The sequence below is a fragment of the Lutra lutra genome, chromosome 1 (assembly GCF_902655055.1).
Source record: "Lutra lutra chromosome 1, mLutLut1.2, whole genome shotgun sequence".
NCBI classification, from domain to species: Eukaryota; Metazoa; Chordata; class Mammalia; order Carnivora; family Mustelidae; genus Lutra; species Lutra lutra.
The window spans coordinates 60,834,570-60,859,472 of NC_062278.1; the positions used below are offsets into that span (position 1 = coordinate 60,834,570).

General features: G+C 46.2%; 1 protein-coding gene across 6 annotated transcripts in view; it reads left to right on the top strand.

Annotated features, from left to right (window-relative positions):
• BOC (BOC cell adhesion associated, oncogene regulated) overlaps window positions 1-24,903 on the top strand; it is a 70,182-nt gene that overhangs the window by 3,780 nt on the left and 41,499 nt on the right. Inside the window, exons 2-4 of one of the 6 annotated variants that reach the window (XM_047724910.1) lie at window positions 830-920; window positions 2,338-2,410; window positions 2,975-3,070. The gene's annotated coding sequence lies outside the window, so the exon portion shown is untranslated. The remainder of the gene's footprint in view (window positions 1-829; window positions 921-2,337; window positions 2,411-2,974; window positions 3,071-24,903) is intronic. The other 5 variants (XM_047724912.1, XM_047724915.1, XM_047724904.1 and 2 more) reach the window with 5 other exon arrangements.

Consider the following 24,903-nt stretch of genomic DNA (forward strand, 5'->3'; position numbering starts at 1 on the left):
CCCTGGTTCTTCTGAGGACTCCGTCCACACCGACTCAAACCACTGAACAAACTCCTCGATCCTTGCATCTCTACTGCCACTGTGTTAGCCTCCCTCTCCAAGCTTGCCCCATCATTCCTGCCCTTCCTTTTATCCTTCCTCCATCTATACCATCTTTTCCATGGCTGCTACCACCAGGCTTCTTCATGCCCTTGACAACTTCTGTTGATGCATGGCTAGAATCCCTACTAGCTACCTATCACCACATCACCCATCCTCCATCAGTCCCATAAACAGGTCACCACCCAGCTTCAAACAGTCTAAGTTTACAACCCAAATTCCGTAGCCCTCTCACATGTGGCTCTGTCCTACCTCGTGATCATACTACTTTAGTAGGAACCTTCTGTTGCAGCCCAAACCTAACTAGTAGCTGACCCTTGATTTTTGCCTGGTTCATTCCTTGCTTCCTACCTTAACACCCCAAACCCCTTTCCTGTAAGTCCACCTTACTTTGTATGAGGCCTGCTAATAATGTCCTCTTGAGAGAGATTTGGTGAATATTGATGAAAATGGGCTGTTGGTTGCAAAGGTAATGGTTTATAAGATCAGACTTTTTTCAGTGTAATCTTTTCCTTAATCCATGGCTCATTTCATTTCTACAAGGGACCAGGTAACTAGAGATTTAAGGAAGCCTAGGATCTTAGAAAAACTGCTTTTTCTGTTTTCTTATTTATAAAATGGATTAATAAGGAATTACTATGATTTATAACAATGCACTTTATAAAAAGCCAGTACTTCTGAACTGTTTATTTTGTTGTTCAAAAGATAAGACATTTCTCTTTTTTCCCAGTCCCGCACAAACTTCCTGGAACCCATGACCCATGAAGTCTTGTCAGCACTCACACCATCTGAGGGTAGCAGCAATGAAGTAGAAGAAGCAGGTGAGGTTTTCTGCCCACAGTCTAATACCAGTGCCCTATTGGATCAGTTTCCCCCCCCCCTTCATGTTTTGTCTTGCCTCTTGAGGACAGAGTGTTTCTCATCCTTTAGCATTAGAAGGGTCTGGCTCTGAGTGGAATCTGGGCCAAACAGATTAATTCTAGTTCAGGTCAGACACTCTTTCAGTCAAAGCCAGTGGTGACCTCCTTCCCCTGGGCTGGCTGTTTTAATCTTCCTTTCCTTGAGGCAAATCTGTTCAACATGTTGAACATGTTGGATACACACCATTTACCATGGAGTTTGGAGACTGAGGCTGCTGTAGAAAAATCCTGCTTAGGTTTGGGCGAGGAAAGCCCTGTGTTTATGTCTCTGTCAGTGGTATTACAGCGAATGCCTTGTGATTTGCTACACTGGGCAGTGTTTATCTCACAAAACCCAGAGGGATTCTGTGTCATCCCAACTTTTGAAATAAAGTTAGGAAATAATTTCTCCTTTCCTAATGGTGAATTTGGCCTTATCTTCAAAGAAGGCCTTTGATGTTTGGGATAGGATTATTGGGCAGTAAGAGGAAATCATAGGCGAGAGATCAGAGCCAATAATACAGAGTCAGCCTCACTTGGTTGCCAGAGAAAATGTTGAGGAAAGTCTCAACTAGTTCTCCTGGTAAGTAACAAAGTACATAACATGACCAGGGTGAGTAGGGTTGAATAAAAAAAAAAAAAAAAAATAGCTGAGCAGCAGAAAGTATGGCAAAGGATTATTTATTTTTCCCTAAAATGAGTTTGGACAGCATTGGACAAGATGAGGCTGATGATGTATGTGTAGGCTGGCGCCTTCATCCTTTCAATAAGCTTTTATTGGGCACCTGCTGTGTGCCTGGGATCAATACCAGAGCCCACACCATCCAGAATTGCATTATTGAAGTGAGGGGAACACTGCAGTACAAACTGTAGTGTTAAAGTACTTGGACAGGGTCAGTTAAGAAAGGCTTCTTGAGGGAGGAGAGTCAGTATCTCAGACTAAGTCTTAAAGGCAGAGATGGGACTAGCAGGACTGAACTGTTCTTTGGCTTCTGCCTGTACGTGTTCATGATTTTCTCCCCGAAAACTTACTTTTCTTTAGCAGATGATAGGCTCAAGTGTTCTTGAGATAGGAGATTGCAAGTTCAGAGTACTTTTGTTAATTTTAAAAAGTGAAAGTTCTGCATTGAATACAGAACCTCAGAAATTTGAGTCTTATGATTCTAAAACCAGTAATTCAATAGCTGTCATTGGGAGGCCAGTGGGTGAGGGATGTGTGATTTTTTTTTTTCTTTCTCATCCATGTCAGATTTCAGCTGAGAAGTTTAGAGAAAACATGCCTGAATTCAGCTTTTTACCTTTCAGTTTCATTTGCCCTTTGTTCTACTGTTTGCACCAGGTTTGCTAACTCTGAAATCCTTTCCAGAGTAGCCAGTGAGGGAGCATCCTGTCACACAGTATGGGAGCTAAAGGTAAGAGGAAGAGGGCCTGCAGAGCTGGTTGACCTAGGAGATAAGCCCCTCCCCCACACCCCCAGGCAGGGCTGGAATTGGACTCTGGAGTAGGATGCTCCCCCACATCCCTGGCCCTGCCAGTATTTTTCCAGCGTAGTCCCAGCCAGGTGCCTTTACTAGTCTGAGTTTACCTAACATTACAATCACAGCAGCTTTATTAGGTATGGGTCACAGTTAATTGGAGGGGAAAATTGGGGGGTTCTGGCTTTATTACTTTTCTATGAAAGCAGAGACGGCTCTTAATTATTTCACAGATCATCCCTGCTCCTTGACTCTCTTTCTGCCCTTAATGACTATCATCCCTCAGTGATGTTCTGCTTGCTCTTCCTTTTAATGTACCTATGTCCACGTGAGGGCGATTTCATAACGCAGCCAGTCAGCACAGGGAGACCACAGAAAGCGATGGAAATTCATGACTGTTTACCTCTCATTATGAATGGATGTTTTGTAGTGAACAAGTTACATAAAAACTTACTGTGTTACAGCCAAGAGTTAGATTCTAATGACTCTTCCAATGTACAGGCCTTCCGAGTAATCACCTGCAACCCTTCCTTGACACCACTGGTGGTCTGCCATCTTGAAGGCTGTGTCCACTCCAGGTGAAAGCCCCACGGTCAGGTGCTTCTCGTTCTATAGCCTTGTGCTGCAGAGATGGAGACTGGGTGTTTAGGCCTGGCTCTCGCCTGTCTGGACTATGGCAGCTTGCCAGCAAGTTTCACTGGGTGGTCTTTGACAATGGGAGAGAGGAGGGATGGGGGAGCTCAGCTCTCCTACCCAAAGGGGAACAAGAAGGTTGGCAGCCAATCCCCTGTCACTGAAACACCACAAAGGTCTTGAGTGCTGGTGAAAAAAAATGGAACAGGTTGCTGAGGGTGGTATTGTAAAGGGGTTCGTTTTTGTTCCTCTGATTTTATAGACAGAGCCTTGTGTTTATGTGGTGAGGCTCCCTCAGGAGGGTGAGGACACAGGAAGAGCAGACACCCTTTACCATGGGAGCGGAGAATTACTCTTCTCACCCCATTCCTGGTGCCAACGAGGCAGCCCCTCCTGCCTCTTCTGTCCTTACGGTGACGTGCAGAATGTTAGCTGCCATTTAATGAGCACCGACCGTGTGCCGGCCCTCTGCTAAGCCTATAGGTACTACCCCTGCATTCCCCAAGCACCCCTCCACAGTCCTGTGGAGACGGGCAGTATGATTCTGTTCTGCAGATGAGGGGCCAGGGCTTAAAGAATTGTAGTGACTTGTTCTGTGTTCACAACCACTAAGTGGTGGAGCCAAGATTTCTTTGAAAGACTGCTGACTCCAAAACTCAGGCTTTGCAGGAAAAAAATGTCCAGACAATCTCTCCTGCTATTCTTTTGCAACTAACAAGTGAAAGGAGCTGGTGGGGGCCTTTAGGAAGCTTACCTGAAGAGACACGAACTGAAAACTGGGACCATAGCTGGAAGATTTCGTCCAGTGCAGCAGCAGCACAAGGGAAGCCAGGCTTTGTGACATGCTTGTGCTAGACTTCATAGATAGTTGTGAGAACCGCCTCCACCTGGGTCTTATCTCAGAACAGGTCTTCTGTCTCTCCCATCCCCCCTCCCTCATTATCTGCATTGGCTGTCTGAGTCTTTGCGTCCACTGTAGATGCCAGCTGAATCCACTTGCTCCTCAGGTTTCTGCAAGTCTGATCAAGCAGGTCCTCTGTGCCCTCAGCGGGGAGAGGGGGAGAAGGTGCTTGGCCCAGCAGATTCTTTTCCTGGTTAGGAGAAGTGGCAGCATGTACAGAAAGATAGCCCGGGGAAGGAGGTAGGAGCTTTGACAGGCAGGTAACTGACAGGAGATGGTAACTTGCAGGCAGATACTCATGGGACAGCCAGCAGGAAGGATTCTACAGGCAGTTACCTGCAGGAGAGCACAGCAACCTTCTACCTCCCAGCTGAGGGCAGTGGTGAAGACTTGGCTATGGAGGACTCATAGCTGCCCTGAGTTCCTTGTTTTTCTTTAACAGACATGGACAGCCTGAAGCCAGGGGGTTCTGCTTTTTGGCAGCGAATCACACAAGACATTTTGGGTTTAAGCAATAGTTACGTGACCAACTAGCTGGGTAACTGAGAGGAGTCACAGAAACTCTGAGCCTTTGTTTCCCCATCCCCACAAAGCTGCCTTTCAGAGCACTATTAGGATGCAGAAAGATCGCATAAGAGAACGCTTTTGATTCAGAATGTCTGCTCTCATCAGAAACCCAAGTTCTCTGGCATCTTGCCCGCTAGGATGAGTTAGGAGGTAAGACCTGCGAGGGAACTGGCTAGAGGTCAGAGCGTGGCCATATGGGCTGCACCTGCTTCCTGGGTTGTATCTGTGTTTTCTGAGGGCAGGAGCCTGGACTAGAGGCAGCTCATCCTATCGCCAGAAACCCTTCCCGAGCTCCAGACAAGCTGTCTTTCTCCCCGTTGAGGGAAGAGGCGGTTGGGGAGGGAGGGTCTCAGGGTCTGGCAGGAGTTGGGAGAGGAAAAGATCTTATGGCAAGGGGATCCTGGCTAACGTTCTTCCTGAGGGAGGAAAAACAGAGGCGTCTAGGGGAGTGTCTGGAGTGACCCCTCTGAGAAGATAGAGTCTGGAATGACTCTTATTAGAAGGTTGTTCAGGAGGAAGCATACTTTTAGGGCCACGTCCAGGTTGGAGATTGTGTGGCATACTGGTTAAATGTGGGCTTTGGAACCGGAAAGGCCTGGACTTGCATCCTGGCCTTGCCAATTGCTAGGTATATGACCCTGGGCTAGTTTCCTAGACTCTGAAACCCCAATTTCTTAAGGTTGTTGTAAAGAGGAGCAAGAAATGGCCTATAATGCATTTATGAAGCACATCATGAGCACCAGTAGGAGGCAGCTGTTGGGAGGAAAGGAGAGGAAAGAGGAGCATCGGGAAGTAAGGATTACTGATGGATTGAGCAGCTGGAAGGAGGGCTGGGGGGAAGGCTGTGCCAAGGGAACCCCCTGCTCAAGGCTATACAGGGATAAAGGAGTAAGCAGATGGGGACAGAGAGGATCCCACAGTGGGACAAAACCCTGCCCAGTGCACCCTTAGGTGTCCTCAGACCTGGTCAATAGGAAGAGAATTCCCACCCAGCCTCCTCCTCTGCTTCTTTCCAGTACACCATTCCATTTTACCTGCAAGGCCGAAACCTTGCTATCCTCTTTAACTCTGTACTTTCTCTCACAGTCCACTTTAAATTGACAAATAATGGCTTTACCTTTAAAATGTATCCAGAATCCTGCAACTTCTTACCACCCAGGTCTTTTACCCCTTCTTACCCAGACTGTCAAACTACGGGACTATTGCAGTAGCTTCCTCAAGGTTCTACCTGCTTCCACTCCCACTCCCCTGACTTCCCTGCCCCTGAATCTGGCCACACAGAGAAGTCAGTTTCAACTTCCAATGGAGAAGCCAGAGGTCACTTCTCTGCTCAGAACTCTCCAGGGGGTCCTGTTGAATTCAGAGACAATTCTAAAGCCTTCAGTGTGCTCAGCCCCACCCCTTGCAGCTCTCCCCTCACCTCCCACCCGCCCCCCACTGCCACCCTGGCCTCCTTGCTGCTCCTCCAACTCGCTGAGCAACTTCTTTGCCTTCTGCCTCTAACCTGAACCTAGCTGCCCTTTATTAATTCATCATTCTCTGTCCCTTCAGCCTAATTTATTTTCCGTCAAAGTTATCATCTGCTGACTGGTATCCATCCGTTTGTCCATTTGCTTCCTGCCTGCTTCTCCTCCAGAATGGAAGATCCATGAGACCAGGGATTTTTTTTTTTTCCTCCTGTGCCTGGATTAGATTCTGATATGTAACTGGTGTTCATGTTTCCCCCCCAGTAGTCTGCAGGGCTTGCCTGAATTTTGAAAAAGATATAAGAGTTTTAAACTAAAATCAAATAATTACATATGGATTTATAGAAGAAAAATGCATTCTGGGTATATGTATATGGGAGTACATGGGAGACTGGTGTGGAGAATTCTAATAATATTTGAGTGTCTATTTCAGAAATGCCAGGGAGCTGTGTGCTAGGCCACAACAGAAATAGCCCAGGTCTTCTTTGTTCCTCAAGGTGACTGTCTTCAGGATGGTCCATCGGTGTGCCCGGTGTGCCACCTGTAAGGGGAGCATAAGAACGGACGCCCCCTCTAGCCCTTCCTCATCATTCACTTCAGAGGAATTTGTGGAGCGTGTACTTTATGTCCAGCACTGTGCTAAGCCCGGCTAGGAGAGGCAGAGAAGCCCAGCGCCTTTTCTCATTCCACCCAGTTCCACAGACTCAGTGCTCACCTGGGATTTCCCAAGTGTGCCTGGACAGTCCATTTTGCTGTTCCCTTCCAGTATCACAGGGACCTGAGCTGAATTGGAGCTCTGTTGAATTGAGTTTGAAACCACAGGCCGGGGACATGAGGAACGTGATGCATTCGAGAATAGTTCAGTTCCCCGCACACATGAGGGCCTTGGGAGCCCGGGGGTCAGGCCCCATGCTAGACACGCAGGCCACAGAGATGTTCTCTGCTGCTGGAGAGCTGACAGCTGTGTGCAAGGGACAGCATGATTGGATGTCGGCCCAGTGGGGGACAGATCTGACTTCAAATTGCATCTCAGTCACTTCTGACTTGCTTCTAGATTTAGAAGCTGAGGAAGAATAAAAATAGGGATAAAGATCCCAGGAGGTCTTGTGCTGACAACAGATGTGCCTGAGAAATTAAACTACCAAGATCCCCAGACCCAACCTCTACAGCATCTCAGGGAGCTGAAGGCCTGAGCTTCCTCCTTCCGTTTTTTTTTTGTTTGTTTGTTTGTTTATTTTAACTCTTAAAAATGAATAGCTTTTTTTCTTACAGGTTGAAATTTACAGAAAAAAATTAAGTAAAAAATACAGAGTTGCCACTGTATTACCCCTGACCTCAGGCCTCTTCTCCCCATATTATCCAGATGTTGGTGCAGTACATTTGTTACAATTGTACAGTTGTTAAGCCAATATAGATACGTTGTTATTAACTAAAGTGCATGGTTTACGTTGACTATTTGTATTATACACTCTACGGGTTTTGACAAATGCATAATAACAACTATTCACCATTGCAGTGTCATACGGAATAATAGTTTCACTGCCTAAACATCCCCTGTGCTCCACTTATTAGGCCCTCTCTCTTTCCCTCCCCCAATCCCTGGCAACCAGTGCTCTTTTTTTACTGTCTTCATGGTTTTGTCTTTTCCAGATTGTCCTATAGTTGGAATCACACAGTATATAGTGTTTCCAGGTTGGCTTCTTTTACTTGGCAGTCTCCCCCGGTTTTAAATATGGCCTTCTGTCCCCATCCCTTCCCCTCCCCCACATGCCCACATCCATCTGGAGTAAAAGCCCTGTGCTGAAACCCACCTGACCAGAGCCCACGGGTCCCATGCCTTCATCGTCTCCTAGTGAACATGCCTGGCCCTGGTGCTACTGGAGTTTAGCCCAGGCTGGTAAACTGTCAGGAGCTGTCTGTGTTTTGGTTCCACATCTGGAAGTATCAGCTGTGTAGACCTTCCCATCCCATTCCTAACTAGAGACAGGAGGAGCACATGGGGCTGTTTGTCTTCCTCCTCAGTAGTTTGTTTTACTTGCTTTGGAGCTAGGGAGGAGGGTGGGGAAGTGAGCTTCCCCCAGGCAGGCAGCACTCCTTCACACCCACATCCGCTGGCTGGCCACACGTCCCCGGCCTCTGCCGTCACTGCTGTTAGCTCTGTCCAGGTCCCAGTGGTGTCTGCGCTGAGCCCTGAGAGTGCGCACTGAGGCCTGTTTTGTGGTCATTTAGGAGGAAGACCAATAGGGGCCAGAAGGACGGAGAGCATTTTCCCTGCCCAGAGGGGCTTCTTTCCTGAATTAGCCTTGTAAGCCAGGATTTCTTGGGAGCTGGAGGTAGGAACCTCAGTATTCAGGGCACTCACCAATCACTCTGAACAGGGAGGTACTCTGAGGGAGTAAGGATGTTCTAAGGGAAGCAGGAGGAGGGAGCTTCTCAAACCTAGGCCCCAGCTAGGGGAAGGGAGGTGCTGGCAAATAGGGTCCTGTGGGTCATCTAGTTGAACCAGGCTGAGAAGTTCCAGGGGCTGAGGAAGGGGGGTGTACAAGGTGCAGAGAGCTGCAATCCTGAGGAACAGGGACTGAAATTCAGATCCTAGGTTCCATTGCTTCCTGTTCAGAATAAACACAGAGCTGAGGCCAGCTGGGACCTTCGCACCCTGAAGGATGCTGGCAGGTGTGTCAGTTTAGTGTGAAGGAGGACAAAGACTCTTTGGCCCCCTTGGGAAGTCAGCTTTTGGACTGTGGAAATTCCATGCTGATGGTCCAAGTCCATACCCCCTCCTCCTCCAGTTTTCTTTCCTCATCCAGTCCACAATCCAAGCTGTATCCTGTTCAGTGACTCCCTAAAGGACACCAGGTCACCATATATTGGCTCTGCCTAGTTATCCCCAGTGCAAGTGGAGACGAATAGTACCTATCCCAGGTTTGTCACTAAGATTGTGCGCACTATTGCAGTGGAGTGTTTAAAGTTCTTCAAGCTCTTCAGAGGACACTCTCTCCAGGCAAGTTGTCCTTGACTTTGTGGTTAGGTATGGAATCGGTGTAGCCTCCTGGCCCCCTGCATTCCTGACTCTAGTTTTAGAGCCTAGGAAGCTGTGACAGTGATTACTGACCCTCAACACAGGGGAAAGCCTTGGCCCTTGCTGCAGTTTGCCCAAAGAGGCAAACAACAGAAAACTGCTGAATCATATGAATGTGGGCTCCATGTTCCTTACCAAATCCAGCCTGCTCCGCTGTCTCCCTCCTCACATTCTGTCCCCACAGGAGGTACAGTGAGAGTCCTGAGAGAGAATCCCAGACCAGCTCCTGTAGGTACATGCCAGGTAGAGCGTGCCTAGGAGCAGGGCACTTTTCCTGAATCAAGAGATAAATATATGATCTGACAAAGCATTTAGGTATTTTCTTCCCCCCCCTACTGGTCAGTGTGCAGAAGAAATCTCAGGAAGACTGGTTTAGTAAATAGCTTTATATTTACTAAAATATAAATTTATAAATGCAATGTGTTTTTTTTTAAATCACCTTTAACATAAAGAATGGCATTCTGTTGGGGATCATGCCAGGACCTCCCAAGATATGGTTGCCTGTTATTACAGGATGCTCAGGGAGGCACAGCACAGGCCTTGCTTGATTTGGGAGCTTCAGCGAGTGTTGGTGGAAGGAAGTCTCTGGGTACAGTCTGGGTCTTTTCTAGTACTTTTCAGAACAGTATGCAGTAATCAAGGCAGGGTCCAAATTTCACCCACTGCCACTCTACTCCCCTCTTTAGAAAAAGCTAGCTTCGATGGTAGCAGAACAAGGAAGCTCCTTATTAGCTAAGGTCTATGTGCTTTCAAAGTCAGAAAGTAAAAAGGAACAGCATACTCAATTAAGATGGAATCCTAGGCAGGCAGAATTCTACCCCCCCACTCCATTTACCCCACCACCACCACCACACACATACACACAGGAAATTAACAAAAATGCCCATACTAAAGCCATTGGTCTGCATGGGGGGAAAGGCAGAGAGAAACTTTGTTTCTTTACATCTCAGCCAAGATGGGGTGTGTTTCCCTGACCAAGGATGGTGTTTTTGACCTATCTTCCTGGTGTGAAGAATGCCACCCTTTGAGACTCCTGATGCTCGCAGACTGCCTCTCTTGAGTCACTTACGATTTTTTTCCAACTAGCCAGCAGTGAGCCTTGAGAGCAGTGCTGTTCGTGCTCCATCAGGCATGGGCCCCTAAACTTGTTCCAGACCATCAAATAGTGGCCTCTCCGTTCATCAGCCAACAGATCATTCAGCACTGTGCCTGCTGCCCAGAAGACACTTCTGGCATGGATTGTGAATATCTCTGAAATCCAGCCCAGAGGTTGTTTCACACTGAATGGCCTCATCCACATTCTCTCATTAAAGAAGTGCTCGGTCTGAGGAGGTGCTAGACACTCACCATTATCACCGTTGTCATCATTATTGCTCTGACTTGAGATAAATTGCTGACTTAGAATTCTTTCCTAAGCCAGTCTTCTTGGAGCTTTTGGCTATTTAAAAAGAGTTTTGTCAGTTATGGTGCATCGGGAATTTTATAGTAGAGACATGGAGGCCAAGAGAAAAGTGATAGATTCGGAAGTCCAAGACAGTTTTCTTGATGGTCTTTGAGCTGGGCCTCAAGGTCTGCACTTGGTTGATTCTGTAGTAGAGGAAAGCCAGCCAGAGAAGCTGGGGGCACATTGTTGGTGAGATATGCTCAGGGTCCTGGGGAAGGCCCATCCTAGACAGAGAAACCCCAGAAAGGAAACAGAGGGTATGGGTACAAGCCCACTTGCTCTGGGTCCTTGCACCAGAGGGCTGGGGAGATAGGCTCTCTAGGTCTCCTCTGGTTGTGGCCAGCAGTCCCCTTTCAGAGATGAGGCTGCCTCTCTGGCCCAATAACGGGGAGTTTTTCAAGGTCAAACAGCCCCTTCCCCACCAAAACCTGGGCACTCACTGAAACCTGCTTTTCAAAATGCTTTTTGGCTTAACTGAGAGGACATTGAGTAGGTGGGTCGGTGGCAGTAGGGGGGTTTCCTGGGAGTTAGTGTGGTATTGGGAAGGTTTGAGATGTTCTAGTTGTCCTTTGAAAAAAAGTTTTATTATTTGTTTGTTTAAAATCTCTAACACAGAGAAGCAGAGAGAATAGTATCATGAATGCCATCTACTCATCACCCAGATTTAACAGTTATCAGGACAAAGTGTTTTTTGTTTTGTTTTGTTTTCTTTTTTAATATTGGTTTGTTTTCATTACTATCTGTGTGCCAGATGGGACAAGGATGGTAGCCACAAGGTTGCTCTTTCCAAAAGACGTGTGTGTTCCCATCTCCCGGCCCTCCTCACAGTGGCATAGAAAGGAAAGAACACCAGCCTGGGGCACTCGAGTTTGATTCCCAGTTGTTCCATGGTGCTCTGAGATGTTTCTGTGTTACCCCCCAGATGCTGAGCTCTTAGAGAAAGCTTGAACTTTGTCTTTGGATTCTGAAGACCTAGTATTGAGTAGGTGTTCAGTGAGCATTGATTGACTTATGTGGCAAGTGATTCCATGAGACGGTGGGTTCCATCTGGATAGGTGCAAGTCATGTGAGTGCTTAGTTCACCATTTGGGGAGCAGTTCACCCAAAGTAGGAAGATGGTGGGATTCAGAGTTGGGTAGGGGGTGATTATTTGAACCCTGGAGGACCCTGAGTGTGTAAAGGGTTAGCCTTCATCATTCCAGAGTGAAGGGGCTCCTGCTTCCGCCTAGAAAGAGAGAAAAAGGATTGTAGCAGCACTGCCTGGCCCCCAGATTCTGGAGCCTGCAGGCTGTGGGTGTGGCAGAGCAGGCTCTGAGAATGAGGCTTCATCCCCAGACCCATTCCTCTGGGTGGCCACAGACAGCCCACAAGCTGCCTGCACCACCAGGCCTGCGTGTCATTCCAAGTGCTATTTTATTCACTGTGGCATTGGCAAGGAACAGGGCTCCTTCGAGTGTGGGGGAGGGGAGTCCACTTCCAGCCTTTGCAGTGCTGGGCAGCTCCGCCTCTCTGTGCCCCTCTGGGCAGGGCTGGGGATGTTAAAGGATATGAAATGGGGTGTTGGAGGAGCATGAGGGCAGATGCTGCAAACACTTCCCCCTCAGATCCAACCCCGGGTGTAGCCAGCAGGGGCCTCAGGCATGGTGGGCCAAGGCCCACAAGAGACCCCAGCCAAAGTCTCCAAGCCCTGACTTTCATCAGCGACCTGCCCCGCCCACTCCCTTCCTGATCTTTTTCAGTTTAAACTTCCAGCCCTGTCCTCCCCTCCCATACAAGCATGATGTGTGTGTTAGTGTTTTAATTTTTATTCTTGGCAGAAGTTAAGACACAAAATGGATTTGGAAGGAGATGAAACCAGTCTGGGTATATGTTGGGCAGCAGCAGCTTCATTCCTGGAGTGGGCGGGCCGTGGCGGGGGAGGGGTTGGGGTGGGGAGCTGTCTCCTCCCCTGGTAGGGACCAAACTGAAAAAGGACTGCTTTGGGGAAGGCTGGAAGCCAGAGACTAAGCTATTAACCCTTCGGGATATGGAAGACACAGTTCCAGTGGAGCCAAAGCCCTCTGGTCCAGTATGGTGTCAAATGGCTGTGGGAGTCTTGCTGGTCAACACCTGTCCCCCTTCCAGGGGGTCTGTGAGCCGCTGGAAAGACTGCTCTGCCTAAGGGACTCATTGTTACCATTTCAGGTGTTGATGTGCAAGCACTAAGATGTGCATGTGCTTGAAGAACTTCTTGTCTTCTGGTCACCTCCCAGTCCCCAGAAGTAGTGATGATGGCCCCAGTCTGGCAAGGGTTACTGTGGCCGGAAGAACTGTTTGAATCTCCTTTTCTATGGTGGAGGCCATCGTGGCCCCCAGAGTAGGCGTTCTTTGCAATGGTTGACCCCCCCCTTGGATCTTTATTTCTGTGTGAAGAGGAGAAAACTATGAATCTGAAAGTCTGGAGAATATCTGAGGAAATGTGAGAGAAGCTTTAAGAAAATGCTTTATTCTTTAAAATGTCTTAAGATACTCCATTTTTGGAATTAAAAAAAAAAAGTTTTTAGCATTAGAATTACAAAAGTTTCCTTAAAATACTTTTGTAGGGAACATTTTTATACAAAATTCTCAATTCCAGCCATGGTATCCAATGAAATCAAGGCATTTCTGATATACATTCTGAATCAAAATGGCCCCCAAATCCATGGCAGGGACACCCAGTGGTTCCCAATCTTGGCTGTACATCACAGTTTCCAGGGAAGAGTTGTGAAATACTGCTGCCCTCTCCAGATCGGGGCTTATATTTGTGTGAGGTACTGCCCAGGCATTGGGGTGCTTAGTGTCCCCAAATGATTCTTCAATCCAACAGTGCTTGTGTAAGACCAGAAGGAAGATGAGAGAGGCCAGATTAAGAAGTGGAATAATTTTATTGTCTCTTGCTACATGCTGGTGCATAGAACTTGGATCCAGACTCAAACCACTGCTGCCAGCTTTTGGATGGGATTTGGGCATTCAGACCTCAGGACTGACTCTGAGTGGGGTTGGGGACAATACATCTTTAGGAGTTGAATGCAGGGTGCATTGTGGGATCTGCCAAACCAATCCCTCCCAAAACATGGTAGCCAGTGCGTGACTCCAACTCAGGCTGACTTTGGTTTTTTTTCAGCCTTTTGCATTTCCTCCTTTGGAAAACAGGTCATTGTGTATCTGCTTGAAGTGACATCAGGACATCAAGGAGGAACATCAAGACCAGCGATCAGGGGAAGCAGATAAGCCGTGGCTTTGAAGTGTTTAGTTAAGCAAGATGCTTAATGTCTCTGAGCCTCAACTGCTGCATCTGTAAAACAGGGATGACAGTACCACCTACTTCACAGAGTTGCTTAGAGGTTAGACAAGATAATGCATGTACATTGTCTCACACACAGTAACTCAACAAAAGGTCAAGTACTTTTCTTTGATTTATTCTAAGATTGAATGTTTTTTTTCTAATTCCAAAGATATGCCTTAATCCCATATTGCAACAAAACCTGGTACGTTATATTTATTAAGTCTTGATGACTTTTAATTACATTTACAAATCAGTTACATTAGGAAATTTGTACTTGAGGAGGAAAAAGGCAGTCTTTAAATGTTAATATGCCCAACATGATAATTTCAGCAAACTAACTTCTTGATGGATATTTTATTACAATTTACTAAACAAAGTAATTTCAGACTTGTAAAGGTTAACAATATTAAATGGGTTTACATTTTTTTCCATAACACTTGTCCATACTGTATGGAAGCAGCAGATCCTGGAATTAGGGGAGGTGTTCCTTATAAGCCAGAGTTGTTGAATATTAGAGAATGGACACAGATACCTCTTTGGATATGACCACGGAACAAAGAGCAGCCTTGTAATGGCCCAGTGGGTTGTTGGGAAATGAAGTCCTCAGGTCTATGGGAAGACAAAATAACAGTGATGAAACACTATTTGGAGGTAGCTTTTTTTTTTTTAATTTGTCTTTTTAATAACGAAAATGATAATTACATAGTTAACCACTTTGAATATTTCTAAAGCATTTAATGTAAAAAGTACAAATCCCCTAATCTTTAGAGATAAAAGTTAACACTTAAGTGTCTCATGACCTCTGAATAACTATATGGCATATCATATGCAATTTTTTAAATCACAAAAATGGAATCATGCTGTTTTACAAGTTGCTTTTGGGATATTCTCCAGGAACCTCTTAGGCCACCATTTCCCAAAGTGTATTTGATGAAATTCTCCTCACTAATGGTACTCTGAGAAAAAAGAGTAGTGTGGTCAAATAAGTCCAGGCCTGTGGTTACATAAGTCCAGGTCTGTGGTTAAGTTCAGACTTCAGTGCATACTCTTTCCACCACTTGGTGATTCAAGGTGCATAACAGCATATTAAAGGCTCTGAAAAGGCCTGCAGTAAAAACAAAACAAAACAAAAACCTAATTAGTTTTTCTTAACATAGCATTTCCCTGCATTATTTTTGCCATCACATATTTACATCCAGTAGATTTTTCGAAGACCATTTTAGGCACTCTTCTTTAACCCTATTTCCCTCTGCCATCTGTGGCATAATCTTGTGGGGTAGGCAGGAAGAAAAGAGCTCCTCCTTTCATTTAATCAGCAAATCCTTACTGTGCTCCTACCGTGTGCTGAGCACTGTGATCGCTGGTGGGGATACAGGAATGAACAAGCTAGCAATCTCTCTGCCCTTGGAGATGTTAGCTTTCCCTCCTGTGCTGTGATGGCATTAGTCACATCAGGATGGCTTGCACCTGGGAATGGCGGAGCTTCAGCAAGGGATCCTCTCTGCAGCTGGTGGAGCCTTGAACAGCAGGCTAGAATTATCCCCACCCCCGATGCTCCCGTTCCCCACGCTTCTCCAATTCCCCACGCTTCTCCAATTCCCCACGCTTCTCCAATTCCCCACGCTTTGCTCCTGCTATAAATGGTGGTGCCTGACCCAGCTGGCAAGATTCCATGTGTTTGTTTTCTCTGCGTGTGCCAGACCTGCACCAAGGCCACTATGCTTTACAAGTTGGGGAGAACTGACGGGAGATGGGGTCGGTGGCTTCCAGCAGAAGGCAGGGACTGACAGACAGATGGACTGGGGCATGCTTCAGTTCTTCAAATTGGTATTTATTTTAAGTTTTAGGTGGCTTAAAAGAGCTTTGTAATCAAGAAAGAGTGGGGGTGGGCTGTGGACTAAATGTGTATATTTGGGGGTCAGGGAGGTGGTGAAGAAAGTGGGTTTGTATGAGGTCAGATAAGAGAGAAAGTAAACTGTCATGGTCCTTTCCATCTGGAGCTGGCGGTGTTTGCTGTGTGAGCACCACCTGCACACACACGTGTGTGAGTGCGGTTCTATCTGAGAGGTTGTGAGTGCACGTGCCTGGAGAGCGCAGGTGGGGGTGTCCAGCGCCTGAGATACTACCTACTCTTAGCCCTCTTTTGTTGAAATACTAGGGATAAATCTGCAACAAAGATCAGACTAGTAAAAGTGTTCCTAAAAGTAACCCGAAAGAGAATTATTCAAATTTCATAAGTTGCTATCATGTATTGAGCAACTACTTTGTACAGGTCATTATGCTAGATGGTTTACCAAGGTAATTTGTTTTTTCTTCAACATCCCTGTGTGTGATATTTTATTGTCCTACATCAAAGTGGTTCCTTCTAAGTTCAGGGTAAGGCTTTCTGGTTAGCAGGAAAGTCTGGGAGAGACCTTGTTCTTGTCACAGTGCAGTCAGATGCCAACCAAAGAGTGCTAGCTCCTGATTGCTGGTCTTGGACCTGACTTCAGCAGCTTGACCCCAAGGCTTAGTTTTTCATGTGAACGCTTCCAGATTTTCTGCCAGCATGCATGTTAAGGGTGTGTGTGTTAGGGGTGGTGTGTGTTGGTGTCTGGTGATTGGGGCTGATTTTGCCCAGCATTTGCTTGAATCAGCCCTAAAACCAGATCAACTGTGAAGCAGCCACCTGATTGTCATTCATTCTGGGTCACAGAACCTGAGACTGGCTGCGAGTCCTGTGGAGGGTGTGGATATGGGCCTGGTGCCATTGGCTGCTTAATCATCAGGAGGAAAAGGCACAGAAAATGATTGCAGGTGACACTTAATTGGAGTTGGTGGTGATTATGTCACCTAACAAAGTAAATCAAAGTCTTTTCAACCCCCAGAGTTTTCTAAATGCCCAGCTTCTAAGGAATAGCTCCCGCCTTGACTAGATGACTACAGTTCTTTCTTATCTCTGCCATTTTCACCTTTTGTGTCTCAGGTTGCTATTGGGTCACTCAACAGGTATTTGCTGAATACCTAGAACTATTTTGGATGCTGATGACGCGCTTGTGAATATCTTTACCATTCCTGATCCCTGAAGCCTCCATCCAGTAGCCAGGCAGATGGAAAGTAGTGTGTTGGTACTTGCACAGGGGAAGTGCGGGACTCTAGGGGAATAAGAGCTGGGTTCCTAACCACTGCCTGATACACAGCGGGTGCCAGGGACATGCCTTGAACAGAAGAAAGTTTCCTCGTGTGCTACTTCTCCTCACATTTTCTTCTCCACCTCCTCTTTGGCAGGCCCACCCCTACCCACCTCATGCTTGTCTGGCCTGTCTTCCCCACTGAATAAGAACCATATCCTGGTGAGGGATAGGAACGGGTATCAGACACTCAAGCACCACCTTTCTCAATTCAAGCAAGCTCGACTTTGCAGCGAGAGCACCCTTGGGGATTCATCAGAGCCAAACTCCAAGGACCAAAGGGGAAAAGATCTTGGAAATGATCTTGAAGTAGGTCTTTACAGCTTAGCAAAGATTCACTGAGTACCTACTATATGTCCAGAAGAGAGACTTGTAAACAAGTTATGATATAGTGTGAGATATGACAGTGACAAAGCTGAGGCTTAAGAGATACTCATTGGCCTCCATATTAGCTTCAAGCCTCTTTCCTACCTTAATTGATCTTTCCCATTTTAACTGATCTTACTTTGATCTTCTAGAGCTATGCTGGGAATGAACTTGGACAATAGAAAAGGGAACTCTTTTTTAGGATTCATGAAAGGCGCTACATTGGAGGACTGATCTTCTGTGCTGAGCAGGGCCTGAGTGTGTGTGTGTGTGTGTGTGTGTGTGTGTGCGCGCGCGTGCATGCGTGCGCACATACACACTTAAGTGTGTAACACATTTCTTTTCTCAGTCCCCTAATGCCTTTGTTAGTGGGTCTGGTTCCTTGCCTGTACTTAGTAAAATCAGTGGCTTATTGTTGATCTTTGCCTAAGGCCATGATGCATTTTAATTTTGGTATAGTTGAAAGATATTGTCAAAGCTGAAAGTCGACTAGGTTCCAAGTTGTTTAAGGATGAGAGGCTGCTCGTACCCTCCATCAGTGTGTGGCACCTAGTACCCAATGTGGGTTTGCTGAACTGACCTGACTTCTCCCCAAGCCTGCCCCAGGAACCTGAACTTCTCATCCTGAACTTGGGGGTTGCCAGCTATATTCCCTGCTCTTGTCAGCATGAACACTAAGTAGAGAGCCCTCACTTGTCTTACTGTGCATCTGAGACAGATCCTGTTCCCTTTCCAGAGGATTGGGGGAAGAAGCTATTTCTGTGATTCTGTGTATGCTGCAGACTGAGCAGAGCTTGCTCTCCAGTGTACTCCGGCTGTATGTCCTATCTTCTCAGGCCTCCATTGCTTTCAGTGGCTACTTTCAGATAGAATCAAGTCCCAGCCTTCCCCGAGCCTGCTTAGGACAGGTAGTAAGGCTTGTGTTTACCCACTGATCACTTAAACAGGATCATTTTCTCTTTGTCCTAGGAGATAGGACATTAAGCTGTTAAAATCTGCTGTAAGTGCTGTTCAAGCCCTAGGACAGGTTTGTTTATATACCCTGTTTGTGCTATCTACCCAGACTTTAATGAATTCCTTTTACTTGGGCTCTTGTCAACCGTGAGCATGAGAAGGTTTTGAGAGTGGAGGCTTCTGTTTCCTCTCCAGTCACTATGTTACCACTTTACCTCATTATTTACTTGTATGGATATAGCCCTGGCCATAGGCTGTAATTAGAAACAGGTAGGTGGATAGGAGCGGGTGGCTTTGTTGTAGCTTTGTTCACTCACTGACAAGGTGAGCTCCTTTCTGGAGCTGGGTTGGAAGTGGGGGTCCAAGGGATCAGGGGATTGTTTTCCTTTCTATAAACACTTTTCCATAACTTCTGGTCCCAAAGGACCTATTGTCTGATGGGGATCTTTTCCCCTTTCTCTCTGAACATGTAGAGACATTATGGAGAAATTATGATCATTATCATCATTATCATCATCAAGAGAGTGCAGAGAGAGGGCATAAACAGGGTGAGGGAGAGGTGGTGGGGAGCAGTTATTAGCTTAAGTGATATAAATGTGGACTCCAGTTGGGTAGAGAATAAGAGGCTAGAAAGCAAGTCTTGCTGGAAACTTGGAAACACTGTAGCATTCTCTGTGGATCTCTTATCCCATAGGCCTATTGTGAAGTTCTGTAAAACACTGTGTAGAATGTAGGTATTACTGCTTTTTTTTTTTTTCAACAAATATTTCTCAAACTCCTAAGGCATGTGTGTATGTAGTACAGCAAATCTGCTCAATTTTTTATAGCACAGAAGGAATAAGCAAAATGATGGTATCACTTGTGTCTGGAGTTCTTAAAATGCAGCATCTCAAAGTCTTAAACTACATTAATCTAAAAGCCCACTCGGTGGCAGTGCCACTATATGAAATTAGACCTCCAGGGAATGGCTTCCATGACATCTGTCCCCTCAAATTGTTGTGTGATTGCTATATGCCAGGCTGCTTTCACACTCAATCTCTTTAATTCTTTGTAGCAACTCAGCAAAGGAGGTATTACCATTTTCCTTTTCACAGAGCATAAACTGAGACTCAGAGATTAAGTTATGTACCCAAAGCTGCCTCTACCAGGGATAGAAGTGGCAGAGCTCCTATCTCAACCCAAGGCTCATGGCTTTTCAGTACCAGATCCCGCTGGGTTTCAACTTTGTCACTTAGCGGAAAAACACGTCTATAATAAAAAAATTTGAGTTGCCCCCTGAAATCCTCATATGATAAAGCAACGAGAAGGGTTTTGATAACCTCTCTCTCCATCTGTAAAATGTGGACAATAACACTCCCTGGGTTGTGAAGATTAAAAGTGATTGGGGCACATGAAGCCCTCAGCACTGGGCTTGGCAAAGAGTAAGAGTTCAACATATTTAGCTGCCTTTCCCACATCTCTGCTCTCCTTCTTCCTCCCCTCCTCATGCTTTCTCTTCAGGCCTCAACCCGTCCTTCTCTTTCTGATGCAACAGTTTTCTTATTTCTCCATCTCTTTTTTTTTTTTTTTTAAAGATTTTATTTATTTATTTGACATACAGAGATCACAAGTAGACAGAGAGGCAGGCAGAGAGAGAGGAGGAAGCAGGCTCCCTGCTGAGCAGAAAGCCCGATGTGGGGCCCGAACCCAGGACCTGGGATCATGACCTGAGCCGAAGGCAGCAGCTTAACCCACTGAGCCACCCAGGCGCCCCTTCTCCATCTCTTTTGCCTCTCTGCCTGTCTCATTCCACGCTGGCCTCAAGCTTAGGGTCATATTGATGTTGGCCAGTTAATACCTACCCACAGTATCCTCCTAGATTAGATTCCTTGCTGATCAGTGGCTGCAGGAAGCCAGGAGCCTCAAGCATAGTAGGGTGTTTGTTTTGGAAAGAGAGATAAGAAAGAAAACAAAGCAGGTCCTTGGATGAATCTCCAAGCCATAGGAGCCTCTGCAGAGGTACTGACTTCTGTCCTGGGACTTGGCCCTCCCCTCCAGGGCTGTCCACAATCTAAGGACCATCTGGTTTTGAAAAATAAAGGCCGTGGTTCTAGTCCTTTGCCCCTAGAAAAACCCTGTGGTTCCACCACTGATAACTGTATCTTTCTCTGTGCATCCCTCTTATAGATCCAGGGCCAGATTAACAGTCCTCCGTCTCCTATTTCTTATCTGAAAAACCCTTCAGTTTGGCAAACCTCGGCTGAGCCCCTGTGATGTGCCAAGGCTTTTTAAGATGCTAGGGTCACCAAAATGAAGTTAAGCTAGGCTTCAGGAACTTTACAGTCTGGGGTCCGAGGATAGAGATCCGAGGCCCATCACAGACACACACATGATCAAACACACAAATTATTGTGGAAATGTTGTTATAGATATGCGGAGCACTGTGGAAACTGGGAGGAGGAATAGTCACTGGAGGCATCATACAGTGTCACGTGAGGTAAGCTTTGAAGGGTAATTAAGAGTTTCTCTGGTGGAATGAAAAGAGAGGGGGAGATGGTTCTGGCAGAAGTGAGAGTGTGAAAATGCAGCTTGCCCGGATTTTAGGGCTTGTGGAAGGAAGATCTAGGAAAGGTTGACGGCAGCCCAGTTACAAAGGACCTGGAAGATTGTGCAATGGAGTTTGGACCTTACTTATTCATACTCAGTTGGGGAGCTGTGGAAGGTGGGTCAGTTAGGTCCTTAGCTTGTTTGTTTTTAACCAACCTCAAAAGGGGGGAAAAAATATCACTCCTTCCTTCCTTCACATTTTCAAGTCAGCTGCTTTTGTTTCCTTTCTAGGCCTCAGCCAACTGCTTACATGCTTTTTACAAAATGAGATCTATGTTTTTTTACTTAACCTCTTTTACATATTTTTCATGTTTCTACCTGATCTTTATAATTACCATTTTAATGGCTGCATAATAATGCCATCAGTTATTATGCTATAATTTATTTAAAGCAGTAGAGTGCAAAGGACCGAAAAGGTTTTAAAGCTGGAAGCTATTCAAATCCCAGCTGTGATTTACCATCTGTGTAATCCTAGACAAAATATTTAATTACTCCGAGGTTTAATTCATTTATAAAGTGTGTTGATCATAAACCTACCTTGCTGGGCCATTGTGAAGATTGTATCAAATTAGATGAATTATGAATTACGGCCTGGCACTTATTCAATGAGTGGTGGCTGCCCACTTATCATCTTTACTGATTGGCTGAGCTTGATGTTCTAGAAGGAAGGTAGGTGTTGATGGGTGGGTTAGATGGGGGGAGGAGAGCTCAGGGAGCCAGCCTGAGGGCTGTAGACCCACAGAGGCCAGCAGTAGTCACCACTAGTCCATGTAACTGTTGAGTATCTGAAATATGGTCCATGTGAATTGGGATGTGTAGTAAACATAGAACACACACTAGGTTGAGAAGTATGGAACAGAATATAAAACACCTTGTTAATAATTTTTATATTAAGTATACATTACCATGTTATTTTGGATGTACTGTGTTAAAAGATGTTAAAATTACTTTCACTTGATTTTAAAATATGGCTACAGAAAACTGTAAATGACATATGGGGCTTGTATTGAGTTTCTCTGGCTGCTTTGAGTCCCTATGACTGATCCCATACAGGAAAGACAGGAGGCGTAGGTACATTTGAGTGTGTGTTTATATAAGTAGATCATTAGTGGGTGTCCCCTGAGCAGTGAAATGAAAGGCAGGCATTTGTTCTAGACCAGAGAAGCTATCCCCACTTGTCTTGAGTTGGCCATCCTGGCTCTTAAGCAAGTCACACACAGCAGTGGTCACATTTCTGACCAAAGCACTCGTTGCAGGGAAGGCTCGGAAGAGCGTGACTTCTCTACTAAGCTCGCAGGGCGCTTCAGGCCCAGTTGGCAGAGAAGCACTGGGCGTCCCGCTCTCTCTTTTGTGGCGTGCTTCTCTGTCACACGTGCAGTGTGCGGGGATCCCACAACTGGGAAAAAGACCACACAGACAATGAAGGTGGAGGGATAGGCTGCTTCTGGAGGGGGGATAAGTGCTCTGAGTCCAGTATAGCCCTGCTCCACTGTGTGTCCTCACCTTCTCTGGTTTGGAGTCAGAGAAGCAGTATTCTCACCTTTATGGATTTGATGCTGAGGCTGGCTTCGGGGTAGCATTTCAGATAACCAAATCCTATTTCGGTTTTCTAGCCAGGAATTGAAATTGTACCTAGCTCTTAAAATATCCATTGTACCATTTCCTGTAGAACCCCTTTAGGGTTCTTAGGTTATAGAGCCTTAAAATCAAGGTAAAGTTTAGAAGCAAAGAAAATTTATAAGAACTTTTATATACTTTTCTACAGTTGGTCTCCCATGGGTTGAGCTCAGGAGACTACAGATTTTGGATGCATCTTAGTGGGGTAAGAACAAGGCAAGTGGAAGATACTGAGTCTGGAGGGCAAAAAGTAAACCACAACAAGCGCTAGTATCTGCCTTGCTTGAAGAAGTTTTTATCTGAATTAGCCTGCCTGACTTTGGCCTTGTTTGATATGGATAACAGAAAGGCCTGGTGATAGACCCTGGCATCGCTATGGCAGAGGCATTGCTGTACCTTTGCCAGGAGCATTCTCCTCCTAACGTACTGTCACCCGTCTGAGCCCTGACTGCTGTCGTCAGGTGGGACAAGGGTGTCACGTTCTTGGTCAGCAGTGGTTAAACTATAACAGCATGTATATGTTTCATTCACTTAGCAACCATTTACTGATCTCTTTCCACAGGCCAGCAGACACCATGGGGTTAACTGTTTTCTGAGGAGAGTATATGAAAGTTTTAATAGCTTTCCTTTGCTTTTGTTTTCTATCATGATTTTAAATTTGTGACTTTTGTTTTCTATCATGATTTTAAATTTGTGACTTTTACGGTCACAGAACAAATAGCCTTGTTTCACAACTTATGAAACTGATTCTTTTTAGAGGACTTTTACTTTTAGAGGACTTCTTGTATTCTGGGTACCAGTTTAATTTTTTCTGAAAAATGGGAGAAATGTACTCTTTACCCCTTCTCTACTCTCTGCCCTTCTTTTGGGCCTTGGAGAAGGATCCCCTCTGATCTCTGGGAGCCCCAAGTTTCCCTCCCAGCAGACATACTTGTGACAAGACTTCATCTGCTAGACAGCCCACTCCCTCAGTGCAGGGGGCCCTATGTGCCCTGGTTGGGTTGTGGCAGACTATAGCTCTCACCTCTTCCTCCATGCCAGTCAGCCAGAGGAGGAACTCAGTCCCAGTGTGGCAGGCCGGTAGGTCTTCTGCCCCTACAGAGATTAATGTTTGAAGTAGTTTCATCCCACTACACTACCTGTGACTTTTCAAGGCAATTATGAAGAGCTGACACCAAAGGCCTGACACCTGAGGCAGTTAGGTGTCCCTGGCGAAGCGACTAGCATTGGGGGTGGTGTTGGGATACCTAGGCATAGACAGCTGCATAAATACTAATGTCTCTGTGCTCCAAGGCCGTGCCGGGCTGTGCCTACCCACCACACTCTCCCTTCTGCATGTGCACAGATTCAAGCCAACACCTGCACATACACAATATATCCCCTTGCAGATGCTGTACCCCTCTCCCCACTTGGTCCCCCTGGAAGCCCCCAGTTCTCACCTCTCCCCACCAACTGCAGCCCCCACCCCAGCACTGTCATTCCTAACCCCAAAGCCCAGCCTTTCTGCCAGCCCAGGCCTCTCCAGGTTAGAGCTCTCTGGGGACCCTTTCCTATTGAAAGGAAGAAAGAAAGAAAAAGGGAGGAAAACCAGAAAGAAAGAGGAAAGCAGAAGAATGAAATTGGACCGAAGGGGCAGTGGTGCCTTGAGCTATCTCACTGCATTACAATGAATATGGACTCTATTAAGCTCCGTTCTGCCTGTTAGTGTTTCCCAGGGCAACACAGCCCCCATATGGCAAGCATGCAGCAGATTAGGCTAGGCCCCTGGGCCTCATTGAAGGCTGGGGGGGCTTGACTGGCAGTTGAACCCCCTCCCACCTCCCCCTACTCCTCACACTTGACACTGCCTGTGTTTATCTAAAGCAAGGAAGGCGGGGGTGCATTTGGAAGGGTTTTTGTCTGTCTCGGAGAGAAGGGAGAGGAGACTGGAGGCTGGGTGGGTTGAGGGAGGTTGAGGGAGGAAGGTGGATGGAGGTGGGGTGAGAGGGGATAGGCAAGGAGGGAAAAGCCTCATAAATATTCAAGAGGAGTGGTGAATGGAGAGAGAGAAATAAAGCAGATGGAATTCATGTTAAAGAATGCCACAATCACCCTGTTTTGAGCCCTCCAAAAACAAAACAAAACAAAACAAAAAAAAAAGGAATGGCTTTCTAGGAGTGTAGGAGCTGCGTTTATCCAATTAGCAGGGCTGTCAAATTGAATTTATATGGAATAGGGTGGGGGAATTGAGAAGAGAGTGTAGAAGAAAGGAAGTGGGTTTTCTTTTCTCTTAAGGTTTGTGGGGCCCCCCACCGCCCTTTATGGCTAGATTTTTAAATTTCCTTAAAGAGAAATTTAAGGAAG